Source organism: Protopterus annectens, chromosome 2.part2, assembly GCF_019279795.1.
Source record: "Protopterus annectens isolate FY-2018-M chromosome 2.part2, PAN1.0, whole genome shotgun sequence".
NCBI classification, from domain to species: domain Eukaryota; kingdom Metazoa; phylum Chordata; order Ceratodontiformes; family Protopteridae; genus Protopterus; species Protopterus annectens.
The window spans coordinates 679434019-679453915 of NC_056730.1; positions in this window are offsets into that span (position 1 = coordinate 679434019).

Sequence of the window (19897 nt, forward strand, 5' to 3'; positions counted from 1 at the left end):
TTATAAGTCAGTTAATAATGCCATTCACTAAAATGCCATATGCTTACAAAATACTCGTTAATGCAGAAGATGTTGATTGATTGATTGATTGATTGATTGATTGACTGATTGACATTTGTTGACCAGGAAAGTCCACTAGGCTTGTGACCCACTTTCAGTGGAGGCCTGGAGTGAAAAGCTCCAAGTTACATAAAAATCTTTACATGAATTTGTAAGAAAACAATTACTTATAAAGCAAGTGAAATAATATAGAAAACTATCTAAACAGCACATATGTTGTAAAAAGGCACAATTCAGTAACAATGGAACATTAGTATGTAGGGAAATTATACAATTAGAAACACAACAATACAGCTCAATTTTGGGGGTAGAAAAAGGAAAGGTAAATGTAGTGAGAAGGTAGAATTAGAGAGTTAAACTTAAAGGTAGCATAGATATAGTTAGAATCTTATAGCTAGGTGGTGGAAATATGTAGATTATAGGTGGCATGTATTTAATGGTAGCATTAAAAGTAGAAAATGACACAGAAGAGAAAATGTGTTAAGATAGTTCTATAGCTGTGTGGACTAGGATACTAAAGATTAGGGAAAACTCATAAGATGTAACACTATGTCATATACATAAGTATATTTGCTATGTGAAATGTGCAGTGTTTGCGATGTTCAATAGGAAGGAGTGGGAGCCAGGGACAAGCTTTATCAACTGAAACAATTCTACTAGCGATATATGCTGCTATACCATGTTTAGCCGCACAGTTAGTACTGTACCGACAGTACCACTAAAAGCAGTACATTTGAGAGATACCTAGTACTTCATTTGTAGGCATGCCATGTTAAATCCTTTCTACAGAGATTGTCAGAGGAGCCAGAAATTTTTAGAGAAGCCTTAGAAAAGTATAGCTTTTCTGCTTTAATTTCTCCAAATCATTTGGGTTTCTAATTCCATGATGTGAATGGGCCCCATTCCAAATTCAGGGTATGATTAAAGTTCATGAAATTAGTACTGTTTCAATCTTTCATGGTAGCCAAAAGTTCTCTTTGCAATATCCACAACGTGCATAGAATTCTGAAATACATATGGCGTTACATGTGTTGGTAGCTTATCTAAACATGACTCTAAGTTCTTTTTTTATTAGACCCTCCTACTACTATTGGAACTGTCTGAGTATCTTTGTTCTACATTGCTTTAATTTCTGCTTACAAATCCTGGTATTTCATGACTGTGTCTTTTTGTATGCAAGACAATGTAATCACTGAGAGTAGCAATTTCAATGATTAACTCCACTTTTGTCTTTTTTTCCTGGATAACTAATTGCATGTGTTTTTCTTGCATCTATTTTTGAACTGCTGGCAATGGGCAGTCTCATGTGATATAAACTTCATCATTCTCTGGAATGATTTGTTGTGCGTGTTTCCAGTGCTTATCAACTACTTTAATACTGAAGTATTTGCACAATCCCTAATGAAACAATTCTCGCAACATTATTGTATTTTTCACTATACAGGGCCTTTGCCATGAGTATATCATACCTAGCAACAAAATGTGCAATTATTTCTATTTTTTTAACAGAACCTGCATTTGTTTATTTTTCCCACATGTGCAATGCATTTTGTAAACCAATGTGTATTTAGTCCATTTTCCTGGGCCGCCTTTGTTAACCTTTCATCTATTGGTTTCATTTTACCCCCTCCTTAACCATTATTGAGTTAAATTGTGATCTACATGAGGTTGTTACTGAAGATCTCTGTACTTGCCACAGTGTTTACATGTTTCCCACATTTCTTTCCTTCTCATCTGATCTTTCTCCTTATATTCTTTTGATTGTTTTTTAGCACATTCGAGTCTGATGTTTGCCTACTTCTGTTTTTACTTCTATTCCTGCTTAACACCAAAATGCTTCTGCTACACCAAGCAGAGAAGTCATCTTAGACTTCTTCTCCTCGTGTTTTAAAACTGTCACTATCTTTGGATCCCATGAGGTCAGCAGATATGCATGCAGTCCCACAACTGCAGATTTATACATATAAGCAAATTTCGAGGAGGCCCATACCTTCTTCAGAATGAGGAATAGATAATCTTGATATGCAATAATTTTTATATATTGTTTAATAAACAGGAAGCATTTTCCTCGTTTTCCTGTCCAACTGATCCAATACCTTTTGGGGTCTATCAATCACCCCAAAACTGTAAGAACAGTAACAGCAACTTGATTTATAGCTTGGACTTTATTCATAGATGCCAAGGCACTTTTCAGAATTAGTTTTAGTCTTATGAAGTATTTCTGTGTTTTATTTGCATTTGCTTATGTTTTATTGCCAACCCTTCATCAATTCCCAAATATTTATACACTTCCACCTGCTGAAGTTGCTTTACATCACATTCCTGTTCCAAACTGATATTTTCTTGGTGCTACAGCTTTCTTGCCTTAAACATTGCTTTTGCACATTTATCAAGACCAAATGTCATTCTTGTATCATCTAAGAAAGTTTTTATCACTTACAGTTGTGCTTTCAACTCCTCTTCTGATAAACTATGCAGTTTTAAGCCATCTACAAAAGGCAGATGAGAAGTCTTTAAGCAAGTTTGTTTTCAGGGAGCCAAAGTATAATCATAACCTCATCTGTTAAGTAAACAGTTTAAGGGGTTAAGACCAAGACAAAACAGCAGCGGTGACGGAGAATCAACCTGGAATATCACCCTTTGAATTATTTCCATGATTTGCCCTTTATCGTGGCTTAACTACAAAGTGGTTTGCCACTGTTTCATGGTTTCTGTAATGTAAATGATCAATGTAGGATGTATCTTATACATCTGTAAGTATTCCTTCATCCACAAATGTGGAATGCTGTCCAATGCTTGTTTGTAATCTATCCATGCCATACTTAGATTCTTCCCCTTTTTTGACAATTCTTTGTTATGGTTTTATTGAGCAACAAGTGACCCTTAGTTCCATATGATTTTTTTTACCCATAAATGATTTTTTAAATCACTATAAACTCTACTGGCATCAATTCCAGAATATAGTTTGTACATCATCAGAAGGCAAGTGATTGGTCTATAGTCTTTAGGATGACTTGCAAGTAAACTCTTGAGGAGTATCATTTTTCCTGTTGTTAACCAGACTGGTGTCTGTTCAGGATGCACATATATAAGTAGTTCATACTCAGTGCTAAATGCCTTTGTAAAGATGTTAACACTTTTTGTCAAAAGCTAGTATTGTATCTCTGCCTGAGGTTTTTCAACTAGACGTTGTTCTTCATTTTGCTTCAATTTCTCTGGCAGTTACTTCATCCCATTTCATATCTCCTACATTAGAACGCCTTACTGTTTCTTTTAATTTTTCCATCCATTCTGCATCTTTGTTATGGTTCAGATCTTCATAAATATTTCTCCAAAATGTCTATTTCTTCTTTTTTTTTGGTGGTGTTTCTATTCTTTTTTATTTGTTTTCCAATTCTCAATAAAACTTTTTTGGGTTATCAATGAATTGCTTATTTTGCACTTTTCCTTTATATTTATTTGCATATCTTCTAAGTTTTTCTGCCTGTGCTGACATTTTTATTTTATTATTTGCATTAGTGTATAGTAGATCCTGTCTGTTCTGATACTCTGCATTGCTTTTACTTCAGTATCTAAGGCCCACATTTCTATCAGTTTTAAATACTGATTAAGTTAATCAGCATCAAAGTTGTTTTGGGTTATAAAGCCAACTTTGCAATCATCTACCTATTTACTTAGCCCTAATTTGGTATGCTTAGGAATGCTGGAGAAAACTAAATTAAACAGCATTGTGCCCAGTACAGAACCTTGATGAACAGCTGATGCAACAGGTAAATAACATGAAAATCTGTTACGTAGCTTTACACATTGATTCCTGCTAGCAAGCCAATTAATAATACATTTTAATAATATAACTATTAAAGTTATATTTAATAAGATGTTTGTAGATGGAATTAAATGGAAGAGTATCAAAAGCTTTAGAAAGATATAGAAAAATGATCCCTGGGGACAGGCCCATGTCCAAAAACAAGGTTATTTCATCATGAAAACTCACCAGGTTACTCATGGTAGACCAGTATTTTATAAAACTATATTGGTCAGTATCAATGACTGATAGATCAATATTTGTTTAGCTTCTTCCTTACTAATCCTCTTTTCTATTTTCCCCCCTTTATTTCTCTTATTTTTTTGTATTGTGAAATACTCCATATCTGGGTGCCTTTGTCTGTATTTCTTTTCAAATATCTTTGGAGCTGCTTTTTTGTATTGATTAATATGACTTTCTCTCCTTTGCGTAAATATTGCACCATATTAGATCTCTCTTTCTTTCCCATGTCTTTGTTTCTTTTTTATGGATTTCAAAAATCTCTAGATTTTGTTCTTTATATTTTTGCACTTCCTCTATAGCTTCTTTTTCTAGGTAGTCCAAAGTTTCTTCATCTATGTAATGTTTTTCATGGATCTGTTGTTTGAAAGAACACAAATTTTAATTTGAAAATTTTGACAATTTTTCTTGTGAAAGTATTTTTTCCTCTAATTTCTTTCTTAATCATTCTGAATGTATTCTATATGGAAATTCTGGGCTACTTGCATAATAGTAAATATCAGTCATTGACTGGTTTTGTCAAAGGGAGATAATGCCTGTTAAACTTGGTTGACTTCTTTGAAACATTCACTAAAGCCATGGATGAGGGGAAGATGGTGCAAACCACCTACCTTGACCTAGCCAAAGCCTTTGATGCTATTCCCCACTTGGGCATAATAGATAAACTCTCCCAGCTAGGCATCAACCCATATGTTACCAGATGGGTAGCTAACTAGCTCACTGATAGAACCCACTCAGTCAAAATAAAGGAAGCCACCTCTAGTAGTAGACCCGTAACGAGCGGTGTTCTCCAAGGATTGGTCTTGGGGCAGCTACTGTTTTGGATATACTTTCTAAGGTGCAAGCCAAAAACAGTTGTCTGTGGCTGACCAAGTTTGCAGATGACTGGCAAACTGGGTCCTGTCTTAAATTCCCCTAGCGATGTGAACATCCTCCAAGAGGGCCTCACCCAAACTAACAACTGGTGCCAGAAGCATGGCATCAAGCCAAATGCCAAGAAATGCATCATTATTGCCTTTGGGGAAAATGGCATCCCCACTAATTATCACATTAATAACAATGTACCAAGCATGAAATCATTTTTGAGTAACATGGGCACCCAGGTTGATAGCAACCTGACTTTTGACCACCACGTTGCCTCCATTGTACGGAAGACGTTATACATGGCCTACCTCATAAATAAAGGTATTTCATCCAAGAACAAGGAGGTCATAACATCTCTGTACTCCTCCCTTATCAGATCCATTATCGGGTACAATGCCTCCTTTGGCATGTACCTTGACAAGCACATGCAGCAGCTGGAGAGACAACAGAGATTCATAACCAGGAAAATCCAGGGTCTCAAACAACTATCCTAAACAGAAAGGTTAAAAGCCCTGTCCCTCTACTCGGTCTCATACAGACTGCACAGAGGTGACCTGCGGATGGCATACAACGCCATCTCAGACCCAGCCTTGATGGAGTTACTACATATCTGTAAGTCAACCTCCACTCATGCAACCCGCACACAAGACCTCAACCTGGTCTGTGACATTAATAGAACTTGTTGGGATACATTTGTGTCCCAAAGACTTCCCCATATGTGGAATAGACTCCCTCTCCATGTCAAGCAGAGTACCCCTCTAGCCCTTTTTAAGAGGAACCTGGACAACTGGATGGGAAACAGAAAATACACCCCTGAGATCCCACCCGTGTCCCTGCTGGACATGGGAAACAGGTGCTGACTTTGTGGGAACATGGATGAAATTCTTGGTGAGGTTTATGAGGGCCTCCAGGCCAATAGCCTAGTATTATCTTATGAACCTATGAACCTATAACTTCTTCCTTATCCTAAATAGTCCGTTTATGATTTATTTTTGGCCTGTCAGTTTTTGTTTTCTTTGTGGAGTACTACTTCCTTCTACCAAAGGTGGCACATCCTCCCCCAGAGCCTGGCCTAACCCCATTTTAGGAATGTTTTCATGTCCTGAGGATTCTACACTACCATTTTTCAGTCCTGGCAATGGTGCACACACCAAGATTGGGCACTTTTCTATCCTGTGAAATGTGCAACCAGCTGTCTTTTTATTGTTTCCTCCCTTCATGATTTATAAAATACAGTCTATATATTATTATCGTCTTAGATTTTGTGAAAACAGGATCCACCACACAAAGGTATTCACTAAAACCTGAGGATGAATTCAGTTCCATAGTCCTCTCCTTTTCTGGCTGATTTCATCTCTCCATTCAGACCTTTCCTTAAAAGCTTCTTTGATGATTACCGACTCCCATAACAGCCTTTCTCTAAGGCTGAAAAAATGGATATAACACTGCTTAACTGTGACTACTTTCACCTCATATTTTTCCCTGTCCTGTCCTTCCCACTATTTTTGATTTTCTGGTGAGCCACAAAGGATTATTGTTAGTCAATGCCAAACTGTTGTCGTCCCCATTCAATTTTTTTTTATTTTCTTGTAAATCATGGAGAATTATACTCAATCAGTAATGCAAAACATTATAGTTTCATGCTTCTTTTTCCAGAAAATGCATGTTAACTCAAAACCTGTTGTTCCATTAATTTTTTAAAGTAATTTAGACTAATATCAAACATTATTCCTTGCTTTCTGGAAATTCTTGGAGGATTATAGCCAGTAAATAATGTCACACATTATGGTTTCATTCTTAACTCACACTTCACATTTAAAAAAAAAAAAAATTAATGCTGATGCAAAACCTGTTGCTCTCTTAACTTTTTAATTGAATTAGAGTAATATTAAAATATTTCCCCTGGCTGTCAGGTGAATCACAAATGATTAATAGTCAATAATGTTAGACATTATAAATTTATATTTCCAATTGCTCTGAAAATAAATGCTAATGCAGAACCAGTTGTTCTTTAATTTTTTAAGTGAATTAGAGTAATAGTTGATAACTGCCCCCAACTTTCTGTTAAATCAAAGAGAATAATAAATCAAAATGTAAGATATTAATGTGTGGACTGGGAAATAATTCTGATTGTTCAAAAACTGTACTTGATGTAAAAACTGTTCTTTTAAGATGAAGAACATTGACAGGACAGGCAGGAAGGCACATGCCATGTATAATAGCAGGTGTTTGCCTGGTGTGTGTGTGTGTGTGTGTGTGTGTGTGTGTGTGTGTGTGTGTGTGTGTGTAGTATAAATTTATATTAAATATATATATATATATATATATATATATATATATATATATATATATATATATATATATATATATATATATATATATATATATATATATATATATATATATATATATATACATACACACACACACACACACACACACACTTATAGACAGAGAGATATATAGATACATATGAATATACTTAAAATAATCTAAACAAGTAAATATCAATGCCATTAAGGTTGACACACAAAATTTGACAACAAAAATGTTGACATGTCATTGCACATGCTCCAAGCCATAATCTTGGAACACTCAACAATAACACAGTGTTTTTGCAGGGGCAGCCCCTCATGCACATGCCACACCCACTGCGAATCAGATACACTAGCTCTAAGACTGCACGATACCCTAGAAGGGGCATATTTCTCAACCCTGGGGATTATGCTGTCTTAAAAACCTGTCAACCATTTGTTTTGTTGATCAAAATGTTTTGACAAAATAGATGTTGACTTTACATGCTGTTGATTCAAGTAAGCATCCATACATATGTTTATATTATACACATATGTATGTATGGATGGATGTACTTCGAAACATCAAAATACACAAATGTCAAATGGCTAAACAGATATCCCAAAAGACTGAAAGCCAAAACACTGAAAAAACAAATGACTTATATTTTTCTGGGACCACCCCCCTGCTAATTATATATACCAGTTCTGAGATCACTCTGCAGTAGGCAAAGGACAAATTCCCCAATCCCCACTGCTCACAATGTTACACTTACTTAATGCCAGCAGAAGCAACCAAATGAGTTTTAATCACTTCTGTGAGTATAAAAATGTTCAACATTACAAATGTTCAATTATGTGTATCATTACCATATATATATATATATATATATATATATATATATATATATATATATATATATACACACACACACACGTGTATGTATATATTATATATATAAAATTGTGGGTGTATATGGAAGTATATATTTTATATAAATTTATAATTGTGGGTGTGCACACAGACACATAGATAGATAGATAGATAGATAGATAGATAGATAGATAGATAGATAGACAGATAGATAGATACAGTATAGATAGATACAGCTGCGTGTGTGTGTGTGTGTGTGTGTGTGTGTGTGTGTGTGTGTGTGTGTGTGTGTGTGTGTGTGTGTGTGTGTGTGTGTGTGTCTTACTTAGTGGTACTGCTAGGGAAAGGTGTTTTTATAAATGATTGTGATGGGTAAGGTTTAGGGACGGGGGCAGGGACAGAGTTAGGGTTAGCAGTCATAGGTAAGCTGGACAAGGGAACATCCTATAACACCATCTTTCCATTTTCTTACATGATGTCCTAAATATATTCTATTTTGATGGGGTACTATAAGAACGTCTACGAAATGTCAATACATTTTTCCATAGCAAATAATATTGTATTCTATTTATTTATTATTGTTTTAATATTGTCCAAAATCTTTTTATTGTTCTAAGTTGTTGCAATTGCATGTAATGGCAGCTCCTAAATATTTAATCTCATTACTATCCTGTTTAAATTCACTATTATTTCTTCATTAAGTAATGTAACTTTTCATTAATTAATATGGCATTAGTTTTACTGTAATTGAACTTTAGATCTGTCGTAAGTTCACAATAATTTAATGAATTTTGTAAAATTTTTAGAAAAGAATCAGTATTATCTATTGTTAATAGTATATCAGCACTGAATTTCAGAAGTGTATTGATCACTGATCTCAAATCTTATTATAGTACTGTTAAATTGTATGCAATTAGCAAGAGTTTCAGTGGCCAATGCAAATAATCAGGGAGTCATGGAATAACCTTGTTTTGCACCCTTGCTTATCTTTATTGACAGAGAAATAAAATATCCTAGTTTAACATTCAATAATTAATCAAACTTGTAAAATCCAAAGACTTCTTCACAAAAGACTCGAGGTGACAACCAAGGATAGTACAATGATTTAATACAATCAGGTTAGCATTTTCATCTTAGCTCTATGACCAAAACTTCTTCAGACAAAGACCCTCACAAACACAGTTGGATTAAATACACTAAATAAGTCACATGCTTCATTCAATTACATAAAAAAATCCACTTCACTTAAAGTTATAGGCTCATATACAAGTATAAAAAAGCAAATATATAAAAGAATCATTAAAAAATATATATGTATAAATAAATGTACATCAGACCTAATAAATTATTATTTCATTACCCTCAAAAAAAAAAAAAACTAATGTAACAAACTCTTTAATTTCAATATGCAGGCTAAAGAGCTTGCATCATTTAAACCAGGCTGGTTATATGCATTCAGTCTTATCTGCCATAAAAGTTCCTGTAATTCAAGCTTTAATGATGTTGGTCCCCTTCTGAGATCAGGTTCAACTTGATCAATAATCTGAAAAGTGAAACTATGTCCAGGAAACATTTTAACATGTTTCACTAGAGCATTCTCCATTTTACAATTGACATTTTTCCAGTGCCCACCCTATACACCAAAAAAGTCCGTTGTAAAAGGCCAACTTGTGAGGGCTGCACGAATGGTCTCTGATGACATCAAATTTCAGAATGAATGTCAGTTATTAAAAGATATGTTCTTGAAATGAGGGTACCCAGTGTATTTAGTTAACAAATTGATAAATGAAGTACATCTAAAATGAACAAATGGTTTCTTTAAAGCTATTTTTGCACAAGATAACATTAACAATATTAACAACAACAGTGAGGAAAGGGTTACAACAAGCTTGAATATAGGAAAACTCAACTATAGCCTTACATTTATCACAGCCTTTAGCACAGATGCATGGGTGATTAAACAAATCATCAATAAAAACTGGGATTTAATAACCTCAGATGAAGAACTAAGACATATAGTAGAACCGAGAACAAGAGTCATCTTTAAGAGAGGGCAAACTGTAAAAAACATACTTGAGAGAAAAAAGAAAAACACCTCAAGGATTGTAGGCATTTATAAATGGGAATATATTAAACCACCAAGAAGGAAAAATAGTCCAGGAAACGACTCAGCCAGTATATCCAAAGAATTTATTTTATAGTACCAACAATTGATGTTCTCCAGCGCCTCGGCATAAGCCTTTTAACAGAGTATAACAAAACCCATTTCTCATTCCTTTATATAGTAAAAAACTATTCTAATAAAACAATTAAAAAAACACTTAATTACAGCAGCCATTTCCAATCAAGCTCTCTATTTAACCCCTTAGGGTGTAAAGTGTCAAATTTTAAAATAAACAGTGCTTTTTTCCATTGTAGTTTATTCTTCAAGCACATACCTTTCACACAATGTACTTTTTCCAAAATTGTGCCTGTTAAATTCTTACCATCACTGTTATGATATTTTTAAAATGAAAGCCTAAAGGGCTTTCTACCTTTTCATTTTTAATATTTCTCAGATGTTCTAAGAACCTGACTCGAAAACTTCTTTTTGATTCACCTATGTAAAATAAATTGCATTCACATTTGAGTACATATACAATACCCTCTGTGTTACAACTAAAATTACCATTCACATTAAATTTCTTTCCATTTATACAGTCAAAAGAATTTACTGTTTGGTTACATATACTACAATGACCACATGCTTTAAAACCATAATCAGAAATACATTTAGTTAGACTGGCAGCAGAAAAAATAAAATAAGCATGAACTAGCATATCTTTAATACTTTTTCCACATCTATAAGACACCATCGTTTTTTGAGGTAACAATTCACCCAAGCATGGATCTTGTAACAAATGTTTCCAATAAAACATAACAATTTCTACTAATTTCTCTGTATATGTTCCATATGTTGTAACAAAAAACATTTTATCCACTTGTTGATTATACACATTTTTATCTGATTTAGCCCTATATTTTACTTGTTTATGAATCTGATTATTAAAATTCAAATTATTTTTAGCTTGTTCTATACTTTCTACACTATAACCTCTTTTAATAAATTTCTGACAAGTCAACTCAATTTCTAATTTTTTTTGTTGTTCATCACTAGTTAATCTTGAAATTCGCAATAATTCATTATAGGGAAGTGCTGATATTAAGTGTGGAGGATGGCAACTAGTCCCATTAATGAAATTATTCACACCTACAAATTTATGATGTACTGATGTTACTACCTTATTACCTCTAACATGCAAATTTACATCCAAAAATGTAACTTTATCTCCCCACTGAGCTCCATCAAACTTTATACCAAAATTATTACAGTCTAGGTCATGAATAAAATTATGTACATCTAAACTACCCCCTTCACATAGAAATATTATAAATATTATAAATTTATAAATGGGAAGCATGCCCTTATTGCAGGTATATAGAAGTTAGGAGCAACATTTACAATCCAAGGAAAGAAGTTTGCATGTAATAGAAGATTTAATTGTAGCTCAAAAAGTGTGATTTACCTGGCTACTTACAAATTGTGCTTTTATATAGGAAAAAACAATCGTAAACTAAAAGAAAGAGTATATGAGCACATTTACAGCATCAGAAAACAAAAAATGGAGAACGCTCTAGCTAAACATGTTAAAATGTTTCCTGGACATAGTTTCACTTTTCAGATTATTGATCAAGTTGAACCGAATATCAGAGGGGGACCAACATCATTAAAGCTTGAATTACAGGAACTTTTATGGCAGATAAGACTGAATGTGTATAACCAGCATGGTTTAAATGATGCAAGCTCTTTAGCCTGCATATTGAAATTAAAGAGTTTGTTACGTTAGAATTTTTTGAGGGTAATGAAATAATAATTTACTAGGTTTGATATATATTTATTTATACATATATATTTTTTAATGATTCTTTTATATATTTGCTTTTTTATACTTGTATATGAGCCTATAACTTTAAGTGAAGTGGAGTTTTTTTTATGTAATTGAGTGAAGTTAGACGTTGCCCGTTCGATTCTCAGTTAGAGCGTCTTCTGTGTGTAGACATGCGTGAATGGGCATTCCTTCGTTGAAGGTTGTGCGTTAGGCCCGGCAAGCCAGCACGTAAAAATCTACTGCCAATCATTAGTGGACCGGAGTTCTGCTGTGGCGACCCCTAACTGGGAAAAGCCGAAAAACACAAACAAACAATGTGACTTATTTAGTGTATTTAATCTAACTGTGTTTGTGAGGGTCTTTGTCTGAAGAAGTTTTGATCATAGAACTAAGACAAAGGCGCTAACCTGATTGTATTAAATCATTTTTGTGCTATCCTTGGTATTCAATAATTAATTTTTGATATAGATGATTATTAAAGGGTATACAATTACTTGTCAATTTATATATTTCTTATGCATTATTTAAATAAGTCCAGTTTACTGAGACAAATACTGACTGGGCCCCTCTAAAAACCCTTCCACTAGATGATGCCATATCCTATTTCAACCAGTCATTCTTAACCCTTCTTAACCAGCAAGTCCCCCCTTCGAACCAAATGCATCAAAACTAATCCCTGCCCCTGGTTAACAAAATAAACTAAACTAGCTATGCACCAATAGAGACAAAAAATGGAAGCAATATCAAAAACATAAACCCCCCACCTCCCTCCTAGAATTTAAGCAACTTCAGAACGCCACAAAAAAACTAATAACAACAGACCGCAGAGCCTACTACTGCAAACTTCAATCCATGCACTCATCAAATCCTAAATAATTCTGGGACTCCATCTCTTCCATACTCCACCCTGGTAATAAAGAAAACCCCTGTTCAAATCCCAACCTTACCAACCTCAAAACAGCCACCCAATTCAACTCTTTCTTCGTGGACTGTATTGCAAAACTATCCACCTCTTTCCCTCACCCCCCCTCCAGCCCCATTCCCTCCTGCTCCCCCACCCCCCAATTACCTACCTCCCTCCTCACCCTTCAGCCTAAATCCCATCCCCACAAATACAATAAAAAGACTTCTCCTCAAACTCAAACCCTGTCGCAATGCACCTCACAATCTTCCATCAACCTTCCTCAAAGAATCTGCAGACAGCATAGCCTAGCCCATCTCTATTATTATAAATCCATACAAGAATCCTACTTCCCATCTATCTGGTGCCATGCTTACATCATCCCTCTCTGGCAAAAACACAGACATTACCAATTCCAGAACTATTGCTATCCTTTCTCCTCTTTCTAAAATACTAGAAAAACTATCCAAGCACACTTCATGACATGCCTAACCCTAAACAATCGCCTCTCCCCGACTCAACACGGCTCCCGCCCTGGTCACAGTACTATGACTGCCCTCCTTTCCTTTCTAGAAACCATCAATCTAAAACATGACTCTGGCAAATTCATATCTACACTGTTTCTAGATCTCTCAAAGGCCTTCAACACCATCTGTCACACCTTACTCTTAGCCCAGCTCTTCACCCTACATCTCTCTCCCACCTCCATACCTGGTTTTCCAGCTACCTGTCTGACTGCCAACAAGCTGTCTAGTGGAAAACTGCAACCTCTCCCTTCCTTCCTACATCCACTGAAGTACCCCAACTTTCTGTTCTTGGTCCTCTACTCTTTAACATATTCATCAACAACTTCCACTAATCCATCCCCGAATCCTCAGTCATCCAATACGCAGATGACTCTGCTATCATCTGCTCAGCCTTCTCACCCTCCAAACTCCTATCAAAAATTCAGTTAGCCTTCTACAAAACAGAAACCTGGATGCAATCCAACCATTTGGCCCTAAACACAAATAAAACTAAACTAATGATTTTTACTCCTACCAGAAACTCCAATATCAACAAAACCACATTCACAATACATAGCCAGAATAACACCCCCTGGAGATTGTCCCCAATACCAAGCTTCTGGGCACAATCATCGAGGAAGACCTAAATTTTAAACCCATATTCACTCCTCAATCATGAAAACCCATTAAAAATTGGTCTCCTCTACAGACACAACTGCTACCTCAACCCCTCAACCTGAGAAACTCTTGCATCCAGCTTCCTTCTCCCCTCTCTTATGTATGGCGCTCCCCTGTTCACCAATCTCCAGCTTGGCCTACGATTCAAACTCAAATACTGTTACCACAAAATCTGCAAATTTGCAACCAATTCAAAAAACTATCCAACCACAGTCACTCTCTCCACACCCTCAAATGGCTTGAACTTCCCAACTACCTGAGATATCTACAACTTACCACTGCCCACAAGCTCATCTTGAAACTCACTAACTGCCCCTCTCTCACTACATCCTTAAAACCCTATATACCTAGCAGCTCACTCAGATCCAAAAACCAAAGCCTCCTACAAGTCCACAAACCCTTACGTCCTCCTGGCCAGCTACTACTATCCTGCTGCATAGCCAAACAGTGGAACTCCCTCCCCCCACACAACCTATCTAACCATAACAATTTCAAGTGTCACCTGTTCTCTCATCATCTTCCAGATGGGAATGCCCATGTCACACTCCAACTTAAACTCCCCTCTAACCCTCTCTCCTTCTACTTTACACTGTAATCAACACCAATTCTATACTTACACCATGACCAGAGTTGATCTCTCCCATACTAGAGACAGATCTACTCCCTACTAGTGATGCACTTCTGTTTCAAGTACATTATATAATTGTTTTTCTCAATGCTCAATATATGCCTAACTTACTGTGTACAATGATGGTTACCTATTACAAAATTGAAGTTACAGAACTTCGAATACCATATGGTTGACACCATATGATCAAAGTTCCATAACTTCGAAATTAAAAAAAAAAAAATAAATAAAATAAAACGTACCCTGACGGGTTAAAGCAGGGGGGCAAGCCCTCCTGCATCCCCCACACCCCCACTACTTAAATATACCAACTCTGAGATCACACTTTAATGCACTATGGTGCGGAAAGGGAAGATCTCCCTTTCCTACACTGTAGCGCAATCTCGGAGTTGGTATATTTAAGTAGCGAGGGGTGTGGGGGGTCTGGTTTGATGATTTTGAATTTTCAGTTGTTCGATCATTTAAGGTCGACCTTAACTGATTCAAACAATTGGAAATTCGATGTTCCAATAGGAACCCACAATGACTATATGTTTTATATCTAACGTACTGTATATTTCTCAATACTTATGTGCAATGACTTTTTTTATATCTTCTCACTGTATATTTCTCGAGAATTTTGTTTTTCTTGCAACATGTAATTTTCTGTACAATAAATTTGTCTTTTGGAGCTTTTCTCCCTGGGTCTCCACTGAAAACAGGCTCTTCATGGCCCAGTGGACTTCCCTGATCATCAAACTGAAATAAATAAATAATAAATAAAAAGTTTGTCAAGATTTAGCCAAATTATAGCTAATTCTCATGTATATGTTCTTCATATTGATCACTGCTGCAGTAGCCTAAGCTATATTTATAAATTATCATAGCTTAGAATAACTGGGAGGAGGAAGGACTAGGGTCCAGGAGCCTCTGGAGAATGGTCTTAGCAAAACCTGACCTACACCTGGAGAAGAAGTCTAGCTTGTAGTACTTTGTAAAATTATGTAGAGGACATGTTGCTGCTTCTTGAATACTTATAGACTACACCCCTTTCTAAAAAAGCCATAGATGAAGTCAAGGCCCTGGTGGAATGTCCTTTGATCCTGCCTGGAATAGTTTTGTTGTGGTGGGAATAGAAAAATCTAATAGCCTGACACAACCAGTTGGAAATGGCATGCTTTAGCACAGGTTGTCCATTCTCCTTACCTTCACAAGAAGTGAAGACAGTACATGAGTTATCTATGGACATCCAAGGTATGACGTATCCTTTCACCCTCAATTTTGAGTTCACAGAAGAACACAGGGAGATGGGTAGTTTGGCTTAATTAAACTCAGATACCACTTTAGGCTAAAAGAAGCATAAGTTCTCAAAGAAACCCTATCTCTCGAAAATGAGATAAGGATGACCCAACATAAGAGCTTGCAACTCAGATACTTTTCTTGCAGAGGTCAGAGCAACCAGATAAGCTGATTAAAATGGAGCAAGTGTTAGCTTCTCTATCATGAAAGTAAGATTCTAAGAAGGAACCAGCAGATTTCTTGGAGGTTTGTTATGCAATACCCCTTTCAAAAACATTTTGGCATGAGAATGCGTTGAAGGAGGGGGATCCATAGGTAGACATGCTGAAATAGCTGACAAATTAACCTTACTAGATAAGTAAGACAGGCCATAGGAAAGTAATTCACACAAATATTGTAAAATCAAATAAATGCTAGCCCTGAATAGGTTCTGCCTATGCTGTTGGCACCAACTAGAAAACATTTTATATTTATTACATCTGGACATCAAATGAAGTTTTGGGGGCTTGGAATGTATCACACACCCCTGTTCTTGTGTTTAAAGAGCCAATCTGTGAGGAAGCTTGTGGTAATTGCTTCTGACCAGCTCCAAAAGAAGGAAGAATCCCTGTGGCATGGGCCAGAAGGGAGTCACCACAGTGATCTTGGAAGTTTGATTCCCTCTGAAACTTCAGAAGTACCCTGGATATCAGCGAAAAGGGTGGAAAAGCATACAAGATATTTTTTGTCTAAAGAAAAGAAAAAAGCATCTGCCTTCCAGGCCTTCTTGTATGGAGTTCTGGAGAAGAAATTTGCCAGATGATCTTTCAGAGAGAAGGCAAAAAAGTCTACTTGAGGAACTCACCACAGATGGATCAAATTTTGGAAGACCCCCTGATCTAGTTTCCATTTGTGTGGGTCTGCCTTTGTTCTGTTCAGGAAATCTGCCACACAATTTTGCTCTGGCTGAATGTAGGAAGCCTGTAAAGTGGGATTGTGCTATAATGCTATATCCAAGCTAGCATCACTTGTCTGCAGAGGGGATAAGATCTGGTTTCCCCTTGCTTGTTTATGTACTACATCACTGAGGTATGGTCCATAATGACTTGAAGTGGTCCCAGGGACCAAAGATGATTCAGTGAGTTGGGTGCCTTAATAACGGTAAGCATTTCATTTATATTTATGTGCTTATGTCTGTCTTTGCTGTCCCAGATACCTACCACTTTTATCCCCTTTGACACTGCTCCCCAAGCAAAGCCTGATGTGTGGTGACTTATTTCTTTGGATCAGGAGGGGAGTAGAGTAGAAGGGGAGACACTGACTCAAGTATATTTGATGTCTGCACCAAGTGATTTCTCTTTTCTTTTCTTATTACAAATCCCAGAACAGAAATCTGAAAAAATAATTAGTGCTGGCACTGGGACCAAAGAGACTTCAGATACCATTGTATCTTTCTCATGTGGAATCGTGCCAGAAGTATCATGAGAATCATGGATACCATGAGACTCAGAATCCTGCAGTATTCACTTGCAGTGACCAAAGTCTGACTGGAAAATCCCTGAAATATATCTAAAAATAGATCTATTTTTCCTGTGGTAGAAAGCTCTTTGCAGGGAGGAGTCTAGCATAGCATAGGTTGATATGTGTTCACTAGGCTCACGACTACAAGGGCCTTTTAAGCCTAGTCATGTATCCCAAATCTCTTACAAGTCTTGATACCCCTAATAAGTGTAAGCAGAGGCTTGGGAGTTGAAAAATGTACAAGCAGAGGCCTGGGAGATGAACTATTTAAAGGCAGCCTGTGTTCATTATTAGCACACATGCAAAACCAGTGATGACTTTCCTGTTCCCCATCCAATTGTCCAAGTTACACTATTATTGGGTTAGGGAGACACTCTGCTTCACATGGATGGGGAGCCTGTCCCAAAGAAGGAGTAGTCTCTGGGTTACATACCCATCTCTCCAGCAGGTCTTATTTATATCACAGGCAAGGTTTAAGTCTTTACAATGGATAATTCTGGTGCTGTTTGTTTTGTGAATATGCAGGAAGTCCATCAGAGTGAGGTCTAACAATGCCTTGTATGCCAGGCATAGATCTCCTCTCAACACTCTGTAGGAGACAGAATACAGAGAGAGGGCCTTGAGGTGGTCGGCATAAAATATGTTACTTACACCTGTATTCTTTTAGTGAGAAACCCCTGTGGAAGTTCCAATTGTTGGATATGCCTGGTTAGGTTTATACCAAATAGGGACTTGTACTCAATGATAGGTCTGATGAATGCCGAACACAGTGGAGCAATGACTTCCTTGGAACTAAATGTCACATCTTTGTTTATAAATTGCACAACATAGAATGACTTCCTCACTACTGTAGACACATGATTGTCAAAGACAAGATTACTGTCTATGTGTGCCCCCAAGTCCCTGATTACTGGTTCAACTCTTAGGGGTGTGTTGTCAATATGACAGTTATCAAGGGTGGGTGACTTCACAGAGGACACTATTATACATTTCTTAGCATTTAGTTTTAGTCCATGGCTCTGACACCAGTTTTTTTGTCTGTGTCATCCCTTCCTGGAGAACATTTGTGTTGGTGGGTGATTCAATGACAGCTCCTAATTTGCAGTCATCTGCAAACTTAGTCAGTCAGAAGCCACTGACATTGGCCTTGACTTCAGAGAAGTAAATGCCAAAAAGGAGTGGTCCCAGGACTAATCCTTGAGGTCATCCACTTGTGACTGGCCTCTTTGTAGAAGTGGACTCCCCACTTCTAACTTCCTGGGTTCTGGCTATCCATCAGGTTTGTACCTAACCTCTTAAGTTTGTCAACAATGCCAGAGTGATGTATTTTGTCAAATGCTTTGGCCAGGTCAAGATAAGCAGTGTGAACCATTTTGCCCTCCTCCATTGCTTTGGTGACCTCCCCAAGTTGAGTTAGCATGACTGCTCTTGATGAAACCAAATTGGGTTGGGCCCAGTGTCTGGAGGTTTCCTATGACATTATTGATCATTTCCATGATAATTCTTTCCATAGCTTTGCATATGAGACTAGTGAGACTTATGGATCTGTAGTTTCCAGGGTCTGTAGATGGCCCACCTTTGTGCAGAGGGATAACTGTTGCTGTTCTCCATTCATGAGGCATGAAGCCTTTTGGAGACTACAGTTAAATAGTAATTCCAGAGGCAGAAGTAAGATGAAGCAACACCAGACTATCATACAACCAGCAACAGTTTATTCAGGAAACAGGTGCAGACAAAGGCATAAACGCTTTCGCAGTATTACAACTCCTTCATCAGATGCATGCAGATGCACTTTAATGTTCTGGAGAAGCCATTCTTTTGTTGATTTGGATGTATGCTTGGGTTTATTGCTGTGTTGTCATCTTCAGCTTTCTAGCAGCCACCTGAAGGTTTTTAGGCAAAAGTGACTGGTATTTGGAACTGTTCATAATTCCCTCCACCTTGACTAAAGCCCCAATTCCAGCTGAAGAAATGCAACCCCAAAGCATGATACTGCTACCACCATGCTTCACCATGGGGATGGTGTTCTTTTGGTGATGCAAAGTGTTGATTTTGAGCACAACATACCTTTTGGAATTGTGGCCAAAATGTTCAACCTTGGTCTCATCAGACCATAACACATTTTCCCACATGCTTTTGGGAGACTTGATCTATTGTTTTGCAAATTTTAGCTGGGCCTGGATGTTTTTCTGTGTTAGAAAAGGCTTCCGTCTTGCAACCCTATCCCATAGTTTAGACATATGGAGAATACATGAGATTGTTGTCACATGTAGTACACAACCAGTACTTGCCAGAAATTCCTGCAGCTCCTTCAGTGTTGCTGTAAGTCTCTTGGCAGCC